Source organism: Myotis yumanensis, unplaced genomic scaffold (assembly GCF_028538775.1).
Source record: "Myotis yumanensis isolate MYYU_CA2020_CCGP unplaced genomic scaffold, mMyoYum1.0.hap1 SCAF_2, whole genome shotgun sequence".
Classification (NCBI taxonomy): Eukaryota; Metazoa; Chordata; class Mammalia; order Chiroptera; family Vespertilionidae; genus Myotis; species Myotis yumanensis.
This window is the reverse complement of record NW_027223753.1, coordinates 130,854,762-130,875,670: the sequence shown is the minus strand read 5'-3', so window position 1 is coordinate 130,875,670 and position 20,909 is coordinate 130,854,762.

Below are 20,909 nucleotides of genomic sequence, written 5' to 3'. Positions count from 1 at the left end.
CCCAGAACTAGTTCCCTATATGGATGAAAAATAATAACTTTTAAAAAAATTTTTGACTGAGCTAATAATCAAATTAACATGAGACAGATTAACAGTAAAAATGGCCAAATTTAATACTTATGTGAATGTAAGGATGCCATAAAAATATGAGACCCAAGGATACATTATTTGTGGTATTTAGGGCAATAAAGTTTAAATGGAGGCTTATATGCCACCATTCTGGAGCTAAGAAGGAAGGAGAAAGGGGACAATGAGACACAGAGAGGACTTTGAACAAATAGACCTTGCTAGATTCTTCCCTGTGTATTACACACTAGCTTGCGTTAAACTACTAGAGGCCTGGTGCATGAAATTCGTGCATGGGTAGAGTTCCTAGGCCTGGCTGGTGATCAGGACTAATTTGTGGGGCAACCGGCAGGGCGATCAGGGGGCCCCTGCTTGCACCTGCCTTGGCTGGCCTGGCGCCACCCGCTCACTGGCCCCGCCCCCCACCGCTGCTGCTGGTCGGGGCCTGTGGGGGCAGCTCCTGTGTTGAGCATCTGTCCCTTGGTGGTCAGTATGTGTCATAGCAACTGGTCATTCTGCTGTTCGGTCACTTTGCATATTAGGGTTTTATATAGATAGATACCTTACCCTGAGTCTTTTGTTTCTTAAAAATAACTAGTTTAAAAAAGCTAACATCTCAAAAGCTATATTATAAGGTGACAAACTCTGCTCCCTCTCATCCTTCTAGTTTTAGATATCCAAACTTATTTTGGGGTTTTTATCAATAGTACCTCCCCTATTTTGAAATAATCCTGGGTTGGGAACAAAAGCAGACCTTGAACACAGCTCTCTCACTTCCTTTCCTGTTCTAAACTCCTCTACAAGTCACTGTAGCTCTGGGCAATAGAGGGGGAAATTCAGGACTGGAAAACAAATATTCTTTCTGAATACTTCTGAAAGGAGTTTTAGGGATAAAATAGGCAGGTTTAGGGAGATTTAGGAATAAAGAAGGTCCATGGGGGAGGAAGGCATAAGTGAGGGCTTGGAGCTACCAAAAGGCATATATTCACAGGGGAAAAAAAAATAAAAGGTGCCACAGGATAAGGGGAGAGGAAAACATCTATTCACAGAAGATAGGGAAAAGCCACAGGGTATGGGGGAAAAAGGAAACAAACTTTCACAGAGAATAGAGAAATGCCAACAAATGGGAGAAAGAGGAAAACAAATTTTCACAAGAGATAAAGATAAGGGGGAGAAAAAAAGGGGGCACCACCTGGGGTTTGGGCTTTTAAGCTGATATTCTACAAAAAGAGTGACCAATTAGAGGGCAGTATGAAGAGACAAAGAACTGCAACCTTTATAAACCTTAGAAAAAAGGAGCTTAGTGGGTTACGCCCTTGGGACCCCTCCCTACATGGGAGTCCACTTGATTCCAATAAATTTCCACCTTTTCATCTACCATCTTTAGTCTGTGCCTTCATTCTTTGAATCCATTTGGACAAGTACCCAAGAAAGAAATCACCCTTGCATCCCATGGGGGTTCTCCAGCCGAGACCAGCATGACTAGAGAGTGGACGAGTCCTGAGTAGGGGCAACGGGGGATTGAGAAAAAGAAAGACAGTGGGTAAAGCTGGGACCAGGTGGGACACTGTTCTCGGATGGAGAGGCAGTGACCCAGAGCCAGTGCAGCATGTTTATTATATACAGCATGATACCAGGAAGTTTTACTAGAGTTTAAGACAAAGGAAATTATGTGAAATCATGCTTAAAGATCAAGCTGCATTCTTCATTCTTGTGGCTTCTCGGAATTGTTAGGCCTGACTGGACCCTGATAATTGCATACGTACCTGGCGCCTAGCTGAACTCAAATAATTACACCCACCCCCTGGCGCCTGAGCTAAAGGTCAGGACTGACAACATCCCTGTCTTTGGCGAGGTATGTTTCCAGGACATGGCTTTGCTGACACCGCTGGACTCAGCCGACAGCCCTTTGCTCAAGTGCACCCCCAGGCGCTCTCTACAGCATCCTACTCAGGAAAACAACCGGAATCATTTCCTTCTTGTCTGAGAAGTGAAGCCTTTAAATTTAAAAGGTAAGCATTTTCTGCTCCCCCCCTTTTTTTTCCAATTGTCCAACAGTAACATCAAACAACTAATTCCTGAATGCCTGCACATGGGGATATAGGGTCTCAAAGGTCCAAGGAAAGGAAATAAAAAAAAGTTTAAATGTGAGAGATTAAGGTCAGGCAGAGAAAAGAGGAAGTGATGGTAAAGAGGATATTTCAGCAATACTTCAAAATATCCACATAGATTAGCCCTAATCTTTACCACTTGAAGAACTTATTATGCCTGAGTTACCCTTTTGTTAAAAAAAATGTAGCTAGAATAATTTTAAAAGATAAAAAAATTGCAATTAATCTTTTTCTCACAAGGTGGATTTCCATAATAATTCTGAACTTAACCCAATGTTTTCATGAAACCAAAAGACGTATATTAACTCTGAGGTCTCATGAATCACATAACAATTCAAAATGGGTAAGAGTGGGAAGGCCTTCCTGTCTGAGCTCAAGTGTGGTTCAGACATTCAGGAACACATAAGTGAAGGAAGACAAACAGTTGTGCCCCTTTGACAAAGTATTGAGAAATAACCTGATGTAGCATATTAGCATCAAATAAAGCCAAAATCTAAATGAAGAAATTCTTAGCCTTAATGAAGGTCATATATAAACATAAAGAGAATTCCACACTAGCTTTAAAAGGAAACTTGGGAAATTAACTTCCACACATGATTAACTTTGAGGTTTTTAGAGAAAAGTAACTGCCTATATCCCAAGTAATATTATTTAAATTTTAGTTTCTTTTATAATTAATGAAGTGATTCAAAGTGATTACCTTTCTATTGCAAGGGAATAATTTTTTTTTAATTTAAGTCCTCAGGATATTTGTCCAGGCACAATCTCTCAGCCCAGTCTCTGCCTAGGCTAGAGTAGCAGACAGACCTTCCTGGATGCCCTGCTCAAGGAGGTCAGTTTCATCTCATTTTAACTATTCACTTATTCCATAGTCTGTCTTTGTAATTTTGTAAATTATATGTTTGTTTATGTATTTACTTCTCTATCATCTGCATCCTATATCAGATTATACACTGCACAAAACAAGGTGTGTCCTTACATAGTTCTTCACAGTATTCCCATCATTTAGCATGATGCTTAATACAGAGCAGATAATCAATTAAATGTTTGTTAAACAATAAAAGACAAAGTAAATAAAATAGTTAATTGCTCTGACAATTTTAACTGTTTCATAGTTTTCTGAATGACAAATATATAAATACATACTTGTTAAATGTAATGATGTCTGTTTTTCTCTTCTTCTAAGACTCCATTGCTTCTTGTTTTCATATATTTTTTTATTGATTTCAGAGAGGAAGAGAGAGGGAGAGAGAGAGATAGAAACACCAATGATGAGAGGGAATCCTAGATTGGCTGCCTCCTGCATGTCCCCCACTTGAGATCAAGCCCACAATCTAGACATGTGCCCTGACTAGGAATCGCACTGTAACCTCTTGGTTCACGGGTCAACGTTCAACCACTGAGCCACTCTAGCCAGGCAACTCCATTGCTCCTTAAACTGCCATAGAGGGCTCCGCTGATAAATGTTTAACAACAACATGCCCTTTGAATGAAAGTAATGTGTGTATACACGTACATAGTTTACCGTAAATTTTACTGACATAAAGATTGTAAAGAATAAAATTTAAAAATAATAATAATATGTGCAATATTATTTATTGAAAATTCTATATATAGCCAATTTATCCTCACGGAATGCTTTTGTGTATTTTTTTTTTTTTTTTTTTTCTTTTCTCTCCACCATGGTTTTTATTTTTTTTATTTTTTATTTTTTTTTTTTTTTATTTTTTTTTATTTTCCTCTTAAAGTATTACAAAGGGTATTACATAAGTATCCTTTTTCCCCCCCCCCGCCCTTGACAAACCACTACCCTCCCTTACCCCCCAGTGTCTTATGTCCATTAGTTATGCTTATATGCATGCATACAAGTCCTTCGGTTGATCTCTTACTCCCCTCCCTCCTGCCCCCCAACTCTCTCTGGCCTTCCCACTGCAGTTTGACAATCAGTTTGAGGCAGCTCTGCCTCTGTATCTATTATTGTTCAAAAGTTTGTAATGGTCTTTATTATCCATGAATGAGTGAGATCATGTGGTATTTTTCCTTCATTGACTGGCTTGTTTCACTTAGCATAATGCTCTCCAGTTCCATCCATGATGTTGCAAATGGTAGGAGTTCCTTCTTTTTAACAGCAGCATAGTATTCCATCGTGTAGATGTACCACAGTTTTCTAATCCATTCATCAACTGATGGGCACTTAGGCTGTTTCCAGATCTTAGCTATGGTGAATTGTGCTGCTATGAACATCTGGGTGCATATATCCTTTCTGATAGGTGTTTCTGGTTTCTTGGGATATATTCCTAGTAGTGGGATCACAGGGTCAAATGGGAGTTCCATTTCCAATTTTTTGAGGAACCTCCATACTGCCTTCCATAGTGGCTGCACCAGTTTGCATTCCCACCAGCAGTGCACAAGTGTTCCTTTTTCTCCACATCCTCTCCAGCACTTGTCGTTTGTTGATTTGTTGATGATGGCCATTCTGACAGGTGTGAGATGGTACCTCATTGTTGTTTTGATTTGCATCTCTCGGATGATTAGTGACTTTGAGCATGTTTTCATATGTCTCTTGGCTTTCTGAATGTCCTCTTTTGAAAGGTGTCTATTTAGATCCTTTGCCCATTTTTTGATTGGATTGTTTATCTTCTTTTTGTTAAGTTGTATGAGTTCCCTATAAATTTTGGAGATTAAGCCCTTATCCGATATGACGTTGGCAAATATGTTTTCCCACGAGGTGGGTTTTCTTGTTGTTTTGTTGATGGTTTCTTTTGCTGTGCAGAAGCTTTTTATTTTGATGTAGTCCCATTTGTTCAGTTTCTCTTTAGTTTCAACTGCCCTAGGAGCTGTATCAGTGAAGAAATTGTTTTGGCATATGTCTGAGATTTTGTTGCCTTTGTATTCTTCTAGAATTTTTATGGTTTCCTGTCGTACATTTAAGTCCTTTATCCATTTTGAGTTTATTCTTGTGTATGGTGTAAGTTGGTGGTCTAGTTTCATTTTCTTGCATATGTCTGTCCAATTTTCCCAACACCATTTATTGAAGAGACTATCTTGGCTCCATTGTATGTTCATGCCTCCTTTGTCAAAAATTAATTGAGCATATTGGTTCGGGCTAATTTCTGGACTCTCTATTCTATTCCACTGATCTATATGTCTGTTCTTGTGCCAGTACCAGGCAGTTTTGAGAACAGTGGCTTTGTAATACAGCTTGATATCTGGCATTGAGATCCCACCTACTTTGTTCTTTCTCAGGATCGTTGCAGCTATTCGGGGTCTTTTTTTATTCCAGATGAATTTTTGGAGAGTTCGTTCTAGATCTTTGAAGAAGGCCATTGGTATTTTAATGGGAAGTGCGTTGAATGTATAGATTGCTTTGGGTAGTATGGACATTTTAATGATGTTGATTCTACCAATCCAAGAACATGGTATGTTCTTCCATCTGTTTATGTCTTCCTCTATCTCTTTTTTCAACGTCCTGTAGTTTTCTGAGTAGAGGTCTTTAACCTCTTTAGTTAAGTTTATTCCTAGGTATCTTAATTTTTTTGGTGCGATGGTAAATGGGATTGTTTTTCTGATCTCCCTTTCTGAAAGTTCACTGTTGGTGTATAGAAATGCCTCAGATTTCTTGGGGTTAATTTTGTATCCTGCTACATTGCCAAATTCATGTATTAAGTCTAGTAGCTTTTTGATGGAGTCTCTAGGGTTTTGTATGTATAATATCATGTCATCTGCAAATAAGGACAGTTTTACTTCCTCTTTTCCAATTTGGATGCCTTTTATTCCTTCTTCTTGCCTAATTGCAATGGCTAATACTTCCAGTACTATGTTGAACAGGAGTGGTGAGAGTGGGCATCCCTGTCTTGTTCCTGTTCTTAGGGGAAATGGTGTTAGTTTTTGTCCATTGAGTATGATGTTGGCAGTGGGCCTGTCATATATGGCTTTTATTATGTTGAGGTATGATCCTTCTATTCCCACCTTTCTGAGAGTTTTTATCAAAAATGGGTGTTGGATTTTGTCGAATGCTTTTTCTGCATCAATTGATATGACCATGTGGTTTTTTTCTTTCAATTTGTTTATGTGATGTATCACATTTATTGATTTACGGATGTTGTACCATCCTTGCATCTCTGGGATGAATCCTACTTGGTCATGGTGTATGATCCTTCTGATGTACTGCTGGATCCGATTTGCTAAGATTTTGTTGAGGATTTTGGCATCTATGTTCATGAGGGATATTGGCCTGTAATTCTCTTTCATTGTGATGTCTTTACCTGGTTTTGGTATTAGGGTGATGCTGGCTTCATAGAATGAGCTTGGAAGCGTTCCTTCCTCTTGAATTTTTTGTAGTAGTCTGAGGAGGGTAGGTTTTAGTTCTTCCTTGAATGTTTGGTAGAACTCCCCTGTGAAGCCGTCTGGCCCTGGGCTTTTGTTTGCTGGAAGCTTTCTGATGACTGCTTCAATTTCTTCCATAGTTATTGGCCTATTGAGGTTTTTAGATTCTTCCTGATTGAGTTTTGGAATGTTGTATTTTTCTAGGAATTTGTCCATTTCCTCCAGGTTGTCCAGTTTGTTGGAGTAGAGTTGCTCGTAGTATTGTTTAACAATCATTTGTATTTCTGTGGGGTCTGTTGTTATTTCGCCTCTATCATTTCTGATTTGGTTTATTTGGGACCTCTCTCTTTGCTTCTTGGTGAGCCTGGCTAGGGGTTTGTCAATCTTGTTTATCCTTTCAAAGAACCAGCTCTTGGTTTCATTGATTTTCTGTATTGTTTTTTTGGTCTCTATTTCATTGATTTCTGCTCTAATCTTTATTATCTCCTTCCTTCTGCTCACTCTGGGGTTTTCTTGTTGCTCTCTTTCTAATTCTTTGAGTTGTAGAGTTAGATGATTGACTACCATTTTTTCTTGTTTTTTGAGATAGGCCTGTAGAGCTATAAACTTCCCTCTCAGGACTGCTTTCATTGTGTCCCAGAGGTTTTGGATTGTTGTGTTTTCATTGTCATTAGTGTCCAGGATGTTTTTAATTTCTTCTTTGATGTCATCGGTAACCCAATCAATATTTAATAACATGCTATTCAGCTTCCAAGTGTTTGAGTATTTTGGGTTGTTTTTATTGTAGTTTATTTCTAACATTATGCCATCGTGGTCTGTGAAGAAGCTTTTTATGATTTCAATCTTCTTGAATTTGTGGAGACTTTGCTTGTGACCCAATATGTGGTCTATTTTTGAATATGTCCCATGAGCACCTGAGAGGAATGTATATTCCGCAGCTGTGGGGTGAAGTGTTCTGAAGATGTCAATTAAGTCCATCTGATCTAGTGAGTCATTTAGGATTGCTGTTTCTTTGCTGAGTTTTTGTCTAGCGGATTTATCCAGTGATGTCAGTGGTGTATTAAAGTCCCCTACTATGATTGTGTTATTGTCGATATCTCCCCTGATATCTTCCAGAAGTTTTCTTATGTATGTGGGTGCTCCTGCATTGGGTGCATATATGTTTACCAGGATTATATCTTCTTGTTGTATTGATCCCTTTAGTATTATGAAGTGGCCTTCCTTATCTCTGGTTATGGCCTTCACTTTGAGATGTACTTTGTCAGATATAAGTATTGCTACCCCAGCTTTCTTTTCCTTTCCATTTGCGTGAAAGATATTTTTCCATCCCTTCACTTTCAGTCTGTGTGAGTCCCTTCTAATGAGGTGGGTCTCTTGTAGACAGCAGATGTATGGGTCATGTTTTTTTATCCATTCAGCCACTCGATGTCTTTTGGTTGGAGCATTTAGTCCATTTACATTTAAAGTTATTATTGAAAGGTATTTGTTTGTAGCCATTTCTTTTTGTGTGTGTGTGTGTGGCTGTTTTCTTTCTGAGCTTGATATTTCTTCTTTTACACCAGTCCCTTTAGCATTTCTTGCATGGCTGGCTTGGTGGTGATAAACTCCCTTAGCCCTTTTTTGTCTGTGAAGCTTCTTATTTCCCCTTCAATTTTGAATGATAGCCTTGCTGGATAGAGTATTCTTGGATTCAGTCCTTTGCTTTGCATCACTTTGTAGATTTCCGTCCATTCTTTTCTGGCCTGATGTGTTTCTGTTGAGAAATCATTTGATAATCTAATGGGAGATCCCTTGTATGTTACTTTCCGTCTCTCTCTTGCAGCCTGTAAGATTCTCTCTTTATCCTGAACATTTGCCATGGTAATTATGATGTGTCTTGGTGTGGGTCTTTTCGGGTTCACCTTGTTTGGGACTCTCTGGGCTTGTGTGACTTTTTTCTTCCCCACCTCAGGGAAGTTTTCTGATATTATTTCTTCGAATAGGTTTTCTAATCCATGTTCATCTTTCTGTTGTTCTGGCACCCCTATTATTCGTATGTTGTTTCGTTTCATGTTGTCCCAAAGCTCCCTTAGGCTCTCCTCCTGTCTTTTCATTTTTTTCTCCATTTGCCGTACAGTTTGAGTGTGTTTTGCTTCCTTGTCTTCTAATTCACTAATTCGGTCCTCCGCTTCTCCCAGTCTACTGTTGATACTTTCAATGGAGTTTTTTATTGAAGCTATGTCACTCTTCATTTCTTCTTGGGACTTACTTAAGTTGTTGATTTTTTCATCTGTTTCTTCTAGCTTCTTGCATAAGTAGTTGAGTTTTTCATCTGTTTCTTCTTGCTTCTTGAACATGTGGTGCATGTACTCTAGGAACCTTATTCTGAATTCTTTTTCTGTCATGTTGCATATCTCTGTCTCACTTAGCTGCTTTTCTGGCGAGTCCTCCTTTTCTTTCCTTTGGGGGTTTCTTTGCCTACCCATGTTTGATCTCGCTGACATATGTAGATGTTGAGGTGTTCAGTGGCTGCTCCCTGGGTGGCAGGGGCTCCTTGGGTTGTGGTTGCTGCTCAGACGGTTGCGGTAGCAGCTGCTTTCCAGTTGGCAGCAGCTCCTCTGGTGGGTGTTGTTCACAGCTGTGTTGGCTCTTCTGGCTGGTGGGGGGAGGCTTCACGTACAGTTGCTGTTCCACAGACAGAGGGTGTGGTGATCAGGAGGCTGTGGTGATCAGGAGGCTGCGGTGATCAGGGGGCTGCTGTTGCTTGGATCTGCTGCGTTGATTTAAAGGCACAAAATACAACAGAGCAAGGCACAACGTACCAGGCACTGAACACAAGTATATTCACAATATTAATAACTCCAAATAAAGGTGACCAACCGAATTAAGAGAATTAGGGGATAAGGGAGAAAGAAGAGAAGAAGATAAAAGAGAGAACAGAAAAGAAAAATAAGAAAAAAACAAACAAAAAAGGAGTGCAAAAATAGAATTGGGAAAAAAGAGGGGGGAAAAAAGAGAGCGAAAAAAGAGAATGAAGTAGAAGTGGGGAAGAGACTCCCCGTATGAGGAGCAAACTCCAATAGAACTGCCACTAATCTCAACAAATTCCAGCAACAGATCCCTGGAGATGAATGCAAACTACAAACCACCAATAATATCCAGAGGGGTAAGGGAAAACAGAAGCACAAAAATAGCTGGGGTGGGGTGGGGGAGGGAAGGGAAAAACCAGCAGAAAAAAAAAAGAAAAAGAAAAAGAAAAAGAAAAACAACCTCACAACCAGTCCTAAAAAAGAAGAAAAAACACAAAACAAAACAAACAAACAAATTTAAAAAAAAAAAAAAAAAAAAAAAAAAAAGCCCAATATATTCAACAATCAAGAAAACAATAGAAAGATAAGAGAGAAAAAAAAATGGTTGGAAAGTGAAGAAGGATAAAGAATAGGTGTATAAGGATTTAGAGCAGTAGATTGGAAATAGGATATATAAGTAGGGTGGAATTAGACAGGGGGTAAAAAGAGGGAATTGGGAAGGTCTGGAGCAGGAATAGGGTAAGAGAAACAGGACACCAAAAGGGGAAAAGTAAGGAAGAGGGTTTTAGCAAAGAGGTGGAATTGAGATAGGGAAAATTAATGCTAAAGGAACGATGAAAATAGAATGGAGAACACTAATCCCAAAAGAAAATAAAGAGAAAATAAAATGGCACTTTAAAAAATGGTAAAATGGTAGGAGTAATAATACTGGTTAAAAATAAAAATGTGGTAATTGAAAGGGTAAAATCAGGTGATGGAAAAAGGAGAAAAAGAGAAAAAAAAATTGGTTTCTTAGTAAAAAGGTGAAAAAATTAAAAAGAAAAAGAAAAAAAAAATTTGCAGTAGTGATGGTCTTTCGGTTCTTCTACTCTTCAGCCTGGTTCGCCTTGGTCCTGCCAGGTATTTAGGAGAGTGTTGCCTGCATTACACTGTTCCTCCGTGTTGTAAATCACAGTCCTGATTTTAAAGCAGGCCGTATTTGTGATCCAGTCTGCCTTAATTTGTATTCCCCTAAGAGTCAGTTTGTGGCTCAACCTCTGGGTGGCAGTGTTTTTGGGTTGGCCTCTGAGGCTATACAGCTTCTCTATCCTTTTTTAATCCTTACCCTGCTCTGTGTTGTTGGTGGGACTGAAAATCCCTCTATAGGCCAGACCCTGGTAACTCCCAGGGACTAATCAGCTTGTTTTAGTCCTTTATCTCATACAGGGTGGAATCTGGGTGTGGCTGTGCTCCTTGCCTGGGGGGCTGGGGGGAGGAATTCCACCCTCTGGAGGAATGGCTGCCCCAGACCTGGGCCCAGGGGGGTCTCAGCACTCAATTCGCTGCCACCTCCTCCGGCTCCCCCTCTTTCCTCAGCCTCTCCCCAGATTCCCCTCGTCTGCACCTTCACCCTCTCTTCAGCACAGGTGAGTGTCTGTATCCGAACTGTCCTATGAGCAGGGTTCAGTGAAAACAAAGAAACAGACAAACGCCGGCCGGCCGCGGAAACGCTCCTCTTACCGGTCTGGGAAACGCTCCTCTTACCAGCACTGCATGGTCTGGGAAACGCTCCTCTCTTATGGGCACTGCACGGTCTGATCAGTTCCTCAGGATGCCCCCTTTAGTCTCAGTTCTCCGCAATCACAAAATCCAAATCTCAAATCTCCTGGCGCCAGCAAACCCGCGGAACTCCTTACCCTGGTCAGGGTCTGTGTCTGTCCCAAGAGACGCGGCTGTCTGCCATGCGGTCTCCCTCCGACCCTCTGGGCTCAGGTCTGGCAAACTTTCCTGCCCAGATCCCTGGTTTTTAACCTTTCCAGGGGAGGTCTGCCCTTCCAGGCTGCAAGCCGTCTCACCAGCTGAGTAAATTTGCCAATTCGGGGTGGGTGTTATTAGTTTCAGCTGCTTACTCCGTTTGCTCCGGGACAAGACCTGGGACGCGTCTGCCTATATCGCCGCCATCTTCTTCATCTCCACCATGGTTTTTTCGCTTTTGTGTATTTTTGCTGAACTCTTGTATCCATATCCAATCTATATTTGAAACCAACAATTCTAATGTGGATATCAGTTGACATTTTGTTTATGTTCTTGAGTACAATAAAAATGTCAAAACACAGACACATATTAGAACTTCACACATTTGTCAATAGTGTGGGCAACTTTTTGCTAAGTCAGATAATAATTTGCAAATACTGGTAGAAAGTTTTCTCAAATTCTGTGGTCCTCACAATGTGACACCTGTACACACAATATGTGTTTAAGTTTAACCTTTGGCATTTACATGATCCTCAGCACTTTCTTATGTGTAGATCAAGAGTAGGAAAACTTTCTCTGTAAAAGGTTAGATAGCACATATTTTAGACTATATAAGCCAGATAGTTTGTGTTATGATTTCTCTTACTTGCTATTATCATGCAAAAGCAGCCATAGATAGTATATAAACAAATGGTTATGCTTGTGTTCCAATAAAACTTGAACAATATATAGTAACTAGGGGCTCAGTGCACGAATTCGTGCACCTTAAAAGGAACTGTGGGCCATGAGGCTGCAATGGGCACAGGGGCTGGTCTCGGCCCATCCTCTGTGCTTCCACCTGGCCCCTCCCACCGCAGCCCCCTGTCTGCCAGCAGCCCTGTTGCCATCACCATTGCTCCCACATGCTGATGGCTCCAGTCCTGCTCGTACCCACTGACAACATGGAGCAATTGGGCCAGCGCCAACAGCGGGTGCGAGCAGGGCAGGTGCTATCAGTGAGTGCAAGCAGTGGCTGCTGGCACTGATCTCCCTTCAGGAGCAGGGGGAGGTGGAGAAGCCCTCAAGGGGTGATTGCGGCCAGCAGCCACTGCTTGCGCCCGCTGACAGCACCAAGCGATAAGGGTCGGCACCAGGCGACAGCAGCAGTTGCAAGTGGCAGCTCTGGCACAGGCAGCAGGTACAAGCACCTGGTGGGACCACGTCATGCAGGAGCAAAGAATTTTCAGTAACCACCAGAGGCTCACCCCGATGACAGCGACCAGCGCCCCTCCTTGGTCTGGCGTCCCCGCTCACCTGCTCTACCATCCGGCCACGGCCAATGCCTGCCATGTTCCGCGCTCTGCCACCTGCTGCCAACACCCATCATGGTCCATGCACGCCCCCTGGTGGTCAGCACATGTCATAGCAACCAGTTGGTCGGTTGTTCAGTTGTCCGGTTATTCCTGTTTGGTCTATTTGCATATTAGTGTTTTTTATATATAGAATATATATAGATAGTCCAAGTACAGTGGGGCCTTGACTTACGAGTTTAATTCGTTCTGAGACCAAGCTCGTTAAGGAGCTCGTTAAGGAGCTTGTTAAGGAGCTCGTTAACTCAAATTACTCTATCAACTCAATGCAAAAAATCGGCCGAGAGACAGCTGCTATCTCAAAAAACTCGTTAGTCGGGACACTCATAAGTCAAGGCCCCGCTGTATATACAAAGACAGCTATATACAAAAGCAAACAATGAATGGGATTTGGTCCAAATTATGTAGTTTGGAAATTCTTTGCCTAAATAATTAACAGAAATATACACCGGGCCCAAATTGGCATTTGCCATCTTTATGGTGTAAATACTCCCACATGGCTAATTTCAAGCTACCAATGGAACATCACTGCATATTGAGTTGTAAATAAATGGACAATTGAATAGAACACCATGTTATAGTATTTCCACCATACAGATATAATATGTATAAATGACCTAAAGAGTATGAATAACAGTAAAAGGTAGTAAAATATTTAGAAAGTGATAAGTTGTATATATTAACTGTTTTTTTACTTGGATTTAATATAATTTAAATTGGCTGTGTTTAAAAACTGACTCATAAAATTCTTTAAAATGTAACAATCTGCTCTTCTGAGCTGATAGAAATAAGCTTCTACCTACCACAGCCATATCTCCTTTCTTGACACTCTCTTTACCTGTTGCATCTCCTACTTTAACCTGGTTCTCTTCTTTGTTCTCTGACTTTTCCTTATTTCTTCTCAGGTAGTTCCTTCTCCAGTTTTCATTTTCAATTTGTGGGATTCAATGTGACTGCTCTCTGTCTCTACATTATCCCACAGCATACTGCCTTAGCATAACTTCAACCACTCCTTCATTGCTGATGATGCTCAAAACATATATTCAGCCAGCTGGTATGGCTCAGTGGTTGAGTGTTGACCCATGAATTAGGAGGTCAGTGTTCAATTCCAGGTCAGTGTACATGTACAGATTGTGAGCTAGATCCCAAGCAGGGGATGTGCAGGAAGCAGCCAATCAATGATTCTCTCTCATCATTAATGTTTTCATCTCTCTCTCCCTCTCCCTTCTTCTCTGAAATAAATTTTAAAACATATATATATATATATATATATATATATATATATACACACACTGAGTGGCCAGATTATTATGATCACCTGACGTTTGTAGGCAAATTAGCTATAATTTCCCGCTGAAGTTGCTAGAGGGCCAAATCATTATAAATGGCTGAATGGCCCAACATACCTAAGTATCGTTGCTGATCAGGTTCATCCTATCATGTTGATGGCATATCCCAATGGAGATGGCTTCTTCCAACAAGACAATGCGTCATGCCATGGTGCTTGTATTGTGCAGGAGTGGTTTCAAGAACATGAGGGAGACTTTACCTTGCTTAGGTGGCCCCCACAATCACCAGATCTCAATCCAATTGAGCATTTGTGGGATGAAGTTAAAAGAGCCATCAGGCAGCTGGTTCCACAACCATCAAATCTCACAGAACTGGACAGTGCTATTCATGAGGCACGGTGTCATATTCCTCGCATCACCTTTCAACATCTCGTGGAGTCAATGCCAAGAAGAATCACCGCAGTATTGAAGGCAAAAGGTGGCCCAATGAAGTACTGCTGGGGTGGTCATAATAATCTGGCTGGTCATAATAATCTGGCCACTCAGTGTGTGTGTGTGTATATATATATATATTTCGTTCTGCCTTATAATTCACATTTCTAAATGGCTGGCTGTGTGTGTGTGCATATGTGTGTGTATGTGACAGAACATCCACCTGGAAGTACATATATATAATATATCACATATGTAATATGTAATATAAATTTGAAATGACAGTAAGGAATCAAAATATCCTTGATTTCTTACTGTCATTTTAAATTTAATGAGCCTAAAACGAGACATCAGTTTTCCAGTCCCCTCCTCTTCATGCCTTCAGTCAGACCAGCTTGAAATTTTTTATTTAACTTCTCCTTGACTGATATCCCTTTTTATACACATTTCCTGCTAAATATCTTCTATTATATCCTTTTCTATTCACATTTCCACCACCACTCACATCTGAATTATAGCAATAGTCTCTCAGCTGAGCTGCCTGTCTTCAACCTTATCCATCTTTTAGAGTTTCTTATAGTGAGGCTCATTTAGTCTAAATCCTGAATTTATCATACTTAAACCCTTGATAAAGACCTAAAATGGATTTTATTGCCTACTTCACTAAGCTTAAATTTCATGCCTCAGTTTCAAGGCTTCATAATTTGGCCCAATTTATCTTTTCTAAGCAATGCCATTGTACAATATCTCCACAAGGAACCAAAAATCTTAGATATTGTAACTTGTATTTTATTTTCATATACACAGTCAATAAATAACTTGTGGATTTATTTCTTATTCATTAATATATTTTGAAATAATTGGAGGTTATTTAGGAAACTGAAAAGATGTTTCCATTTGAACAATAAAAATCCAGTATATTGCTGAAACCGGTTTGGCTCAGTGGATAGAGCATCGGCCTGCGGACTGAAAGGTCCCAGGTTCGATTCCGGTCAAGGGCATGTACCTGGGTTGTGGGCACATCCCAGTAGGAGATGTGCAGGAGGCAGCTGATCGATGTTTCTCTCTCATCGATGTTTCTAACTCTCTATCTCTCTTCCTTCCTCTCTGTAAAAAATCAATAAAATATATTTTTTAAAAAATCCAATATATTAAAGAAGATGTAGATATCCTAAAGATGCCTCATAAGGAAAAACTTATCATTCATTTATTAATTCAGTAGACTGAATAAATAGGTCAAGTTCCAAGACTTGTGCTAAGTGCTAGGGTCACTAGGCTGAATAAGACATTTTTCTGACCTCAGAAAGCTGCAATATACTCAAAGAACATTATAATCAACATGTTTCAAAATAACATTGTCTCAGAAAGTTTGCAAGTTTCACTTAAAAATGTATCAAAAGCTAAAAATTCATACATCATTTCAAGGATTATATAAAGGGGTTATTGGAAAATATTTTCTTCATTAGGTAAATTAGATAAACCACTTTACAGAACATTTTGTAATTTAGCTTTTTAAATGTTCAATATACGTATATTGAATTCCAGGAAATAAATATTTTAAGGATATTTGAAAATATTTTATCTCATTTCAGATTTTAATAGGGAGATTCATGGCCCAAAAATTTTATTTAGTCTATATTTTTATGAGACACATATATTTACATTTTTATAAATTTTTGGCTGTTTTGGAGAATGTATTCTACCTAGAAAATCAATGATACTACTCCCACAATGACACATTTTTACAAGTGGCACACACACACAAAAAAAACACACTTAGTTTTAGTGACTACATATTCAGAAAAGAAAATTGTACATGTTTAATAGCCCTTCTTCAGCATATTTTTTTAAATGCTGATTTTTAGGTCAAATATAATCTCTTGAGCAACTATTAATATTACATGGAATACTACAGATATAGAAAGTATTGTAACAAACATTAAAGAATTATTACTTAGTTGGCTTCTTTAAATAAAAGTGCATGCTACTTGGTTTCCTATGAATAAAATAGGACAACTATAGAGTATTGAGATTTATTTCCCTGATTGTAAATTCAATAAAAAGTCCTGTCACAAGAAAGTTGATATTCTATTAGAACAACCCTCAAAGTATTAAAAGTGACTGTCTATTATAAAGAATTAGACAATGCAAACATATTTAACTCAGCTATAGGGAAGTATAATATATGCAATATTTCTGCATCATAAAATAATAGTAATGGATAATGATTAAAATCCAGAATATTTAAATCTTCAATTCTATCTAAAAGTGAAATTAAAACACATTTAAGAAAAGGAATAAATTTTTAAGTATATAATATGGATATTGTTTATCCACCTGGATTTTATAAAATTCTTAATCTTCTTGTATATGAAGCCTTAAAAATTAGCTTTCTTTGGTTCAGGGGGATTAAGTAGAAATCTGTCTTCAATGTTCCATTAGCTCTAGTGGTAGACATTAAATCTCCTTCTTGGAATTAAATGTCTTAAAATGTGTAAAGACAGAAAATGAATCTTTTTAGTGAACATTTTTTTGAATAACTTTGTGTTTCTAATGTGATAATCTGTATGTTATCTTTAAACCACAGTTAAACCACTTAAAAGTAACTTTGAGCTGGGAAGGAAGTTGGACAAAGATCTGTTTCAGTTCTCAAATGCTATGATCTCACACTATAAGGCTTTTTTAAAATTGCCTCAAGACCTCATAACACATTTTTCTCTGAAGTCAACCCGGATGTCATATTTTTTATCCATTAAGAAATTTTAAAAGTATCCACTAGTAATCCAGTACCAAGCCTATGGTAATTGTCAGTGATCAATCCAGTGTCAATTTTAGACATGTACAAATATGCTATGATGAGACATGAAATAAAACTCTTTTTCTTACATGGCTGATAAGCTGATATTGAAGGCAAATGTAGAAAAATGTTCTATTTTTTTGTAAAAAGTAATACTATGAGAATATGTGCACAAAGTAACTGCTTTAGAGATAAAAGATTCTATAAATTATGTATATTTTTTCAAAAATAAATATTACTACTGTGGAAAGAAGGTAGAAACACCAGTGGAAAGAAGTAGAAATGACAGAGGAAGGGGAGGACAAAAACCTGCATTCAAAGACCAGCTTTGCAGCTTACTAGTTGACTTACCTCAGAAAAGTACTTAACTTTCAAGCGTCATTTTTCTTACACAATTGATGTGAGAAAGACGAGAAAGATTAGTAAAACATTTATTGTACACTGGGGTTTTTTACCATAAAACTGAAATAAAAGGTAATTTAATACTCATCTTTTTCTATTGAAGGTTACTATATATTCCTACAGGCATTCTCAGTTTTTAATTCTTTATAAAGAAGCTGTATGATTCAGCTACAGGAACACAGAAATGTGGTCATATACCTCAAGTGTGGGTTTCTTTCTGTGCTTGTGAATCATAAATCTATACTAAAGTGAATCCAAAATGAAAAACTGCAGTATGAATTCATTGGTTAAAGGGACACAAAGTTTTGGGAAGACTGGTACCTATAAGGTTTGGATTCTCTACTTCTTTTACATCTCTCTCTGGAGCTTGCCCTTCCTGTCCTTTAAAATTCATCAAAATGAATATATATATTTGGAACAGTAAGACTATGCTGAGCAGAATTATTTGAGTGACTTTGAAATAGAGGTAGTGTGGGCATCTTGTCTTCAGGCTACAGTCATTAAGATTTCGCTAAGCCACCCATTGCTCCTACTGTGTGGCCCAGTCCATTCTAATGGCTCTGCTTGCTCCGAGCCAGGCTTAGGGGGCACAGGAAACTTAGCTGCCCATGATTCCTCCTGCCAAGGCACCAATAAACCATTCTACACTCAGATCTTGCAGCCTCACCAGCAGTGCTGTGGGATAGAGGGAGTAGTTGTTGCTAATTTCAAGATCCAGAGATTTCCTCTTCAGCATCTTCCCTGACCTTCTAATGCCTGGAGAGATCTTTCCAACCTGGAGGGCAAACACCACTGTCCAATACGATGTTTTCAAGTAATTTTGTCTATATCCATGAATCCCCTTTAACTCCTCCATCATCATTCCAATTTCTTCTAAAGATTTCGCTTTCAGAAAAAATCCAGACAGACTTGCCATTTCCTTTCCATTCTACCCATGCCTGGTTTGATGACCACAATAGCAAAATACCTCCTTAAATGGACATAATGAATAGGAAAACAGAAAGCAAGAAGAAAAGTATAGATTCATAACCCAAAATGTTATTAGTTCACAAAGGTATCACCTCATATTTTTTTATTTTGCTAAAATGATTTCAAATGTATGAAGGCTCACAAGAAATCTTATTGGCCTAATACAGATTTATTGCTTTTTTAAAGTAATTATTTTAAAACCAGTCAGGATATCCTTTATAAAGGAAAAAAGGTGGTAGAGTATGTGATAATAATGGTCCATTTTTTCAGTTATTTTTACCTCACCACCTTTCACATTATGAAAATTTGGGTAGAAAAGCAAGAAGTGTGGTAGGAAAGGGTACCATCTGCCTCAACTAGTCTAACCTGAAAAAAGAATCCCAAAGGATGTTCAATCTATTCTACACATCAGAAATGGTATCTGATCTCTACCCTTACCAGCCCATAGGTTTGTTGTTTATTTCCACTTATAGGTATGGCATTGTATATTGTGACTGTTCTCAGTATCTTCAACCTCTCTCCCTTCTCTTTCCTTCTGGTTAGCATTTAAACAAGCATAATGCTCTTCAATTTTGAAATACAAAAGTTTTCCCTCCCCCGTGAGCCCTCAGGAAACCACTACCCTTTCTCTTCAACCTTCAGAGCTAAACTTGATAAAAATGTCGTCTGTCTCCAATATCTTTCTATCTTCCCTCAAGCCACACAATGACTTACACTCTATGGAAGCAGCTCCAACAAAGGCTCGCTCCTCATTGCTATAGTCAATGGAAACTTCTCAGTTCTTATCTCATTACTCTTTTCTGATATGTGTCCTCCACTTAACTGTCAACCTCTCTGAAGACCCCTATATATAGTAACTAATACAATAGAACTCACTCAAAAGCTCATTGTCTGATGAGTGAATTATAGAAAGGCATAAGAAAGCGGTCATTCTATCTAACTCATAATTATGCAAGGAAAACATATTTCCTTGAAAAATAAGATTTAGTCTTGGGCCAGAAACTAACTCAGATATGCCTAGGATTTTGGTTTTGTTTATTTTTGTTGACATTATTGCTTTGCTATTGCTATTGCTACTTGACTTTGCAATATACTTCTTCTTCACTGGATCCTATGGAGGATTTTTTTTTTTTAAATTCTCTTCAAACTGATATTTTGCACATACTATTCTTGGGAATAAATTCCAAAGTAAGAAGAACAGAAAACCATAGCAAGCTATTCAAAATATTTAGCTATAAGTAATCTTTTTCAAGATCATCATGAAACAAATCCTTATATTATAAGATTTCAAGCTATTTTCCCTTGGTGATTATGTTACTTTTACAGTACAGAATTTTTATGATAGGGGAATTGTTACATCTTCTCATTTTATAATACAAGTATTTTATTTTTTAAATAATTCAATAGGCAGCATACAATTAATGGAACCAAAGTAACTTACCTAAAGAAACACTTAAATAATCTAAGGAGATAAATATTTATTTTTTCCCAGCATCAGTGAAATATTATTTTTATATTTCTTTTGTGGTTATTTTTCCATAAATAAAACTTTTACCATATTACCATTAATTGATAACATTCAAAAACAAATAAAAGTAACAGTGCTTATAATATTTAAGAATTAAAGAAAAATATAATAAAAGAAAAAGGAGAGATTTTAAAATTGAAAATAAAGAATGTTTTGTTTATTCGTTTTTTACTTTCTTCTGATTTGAAAACATAGGAACCCAGGAAATCTAATGATCAGTGTTGTCTCTCAGATAAAAAGGTCTCAAAAAATAACTAAAAAAATTATAGTAATAGTAAATGCATTTTAATAAATAAATGAACAGTTTTGTTTAACCTTTCTATCCCTCATTCACCACAGTCCTCTATATCTACCTCCCCAGGTGGGATGTGTACGTCCAGGGAGTGAGAATCACCTACATCTGAGTAATCACAGCTGACCTTAAAAATGTGGAGGGAGAGACAGAAAAAGTGGAGGGAGAAGATCCACATAATTCATGTAGTTAAAACCATTTATAATTATGGTGGAACAATTCCATCTTATGGTTTTCATCTCCAAAAGTGATGATCTCACTTCTATCACTAGTGCCTCCACTGTCTGTAAGGATACAAGGCTAGGCACACAGGAACCAGCAGGGTCTGAGTTCTACTTGCCTCTCCTGACATATCTCACACTCTTCCCCATGCACACCCAGAGCTACAGCAGTATTCAGATATTTGCTGGCTTCATGATCTCTCACATTCCTCTGCTGATCTGCCAGAAGCCAATTCCAGCATGTCATAATTTCAAGAGTTTCATCGAAAGGTTGATGGAACTTGGGGACTCAACAAGGGCTGAGTCACACATGTAGTCACCTGCTGGGAATGGCTGAGGGCATTTCCCCACACCTGAATAAGATACATTAAATTGATTGCTTGGC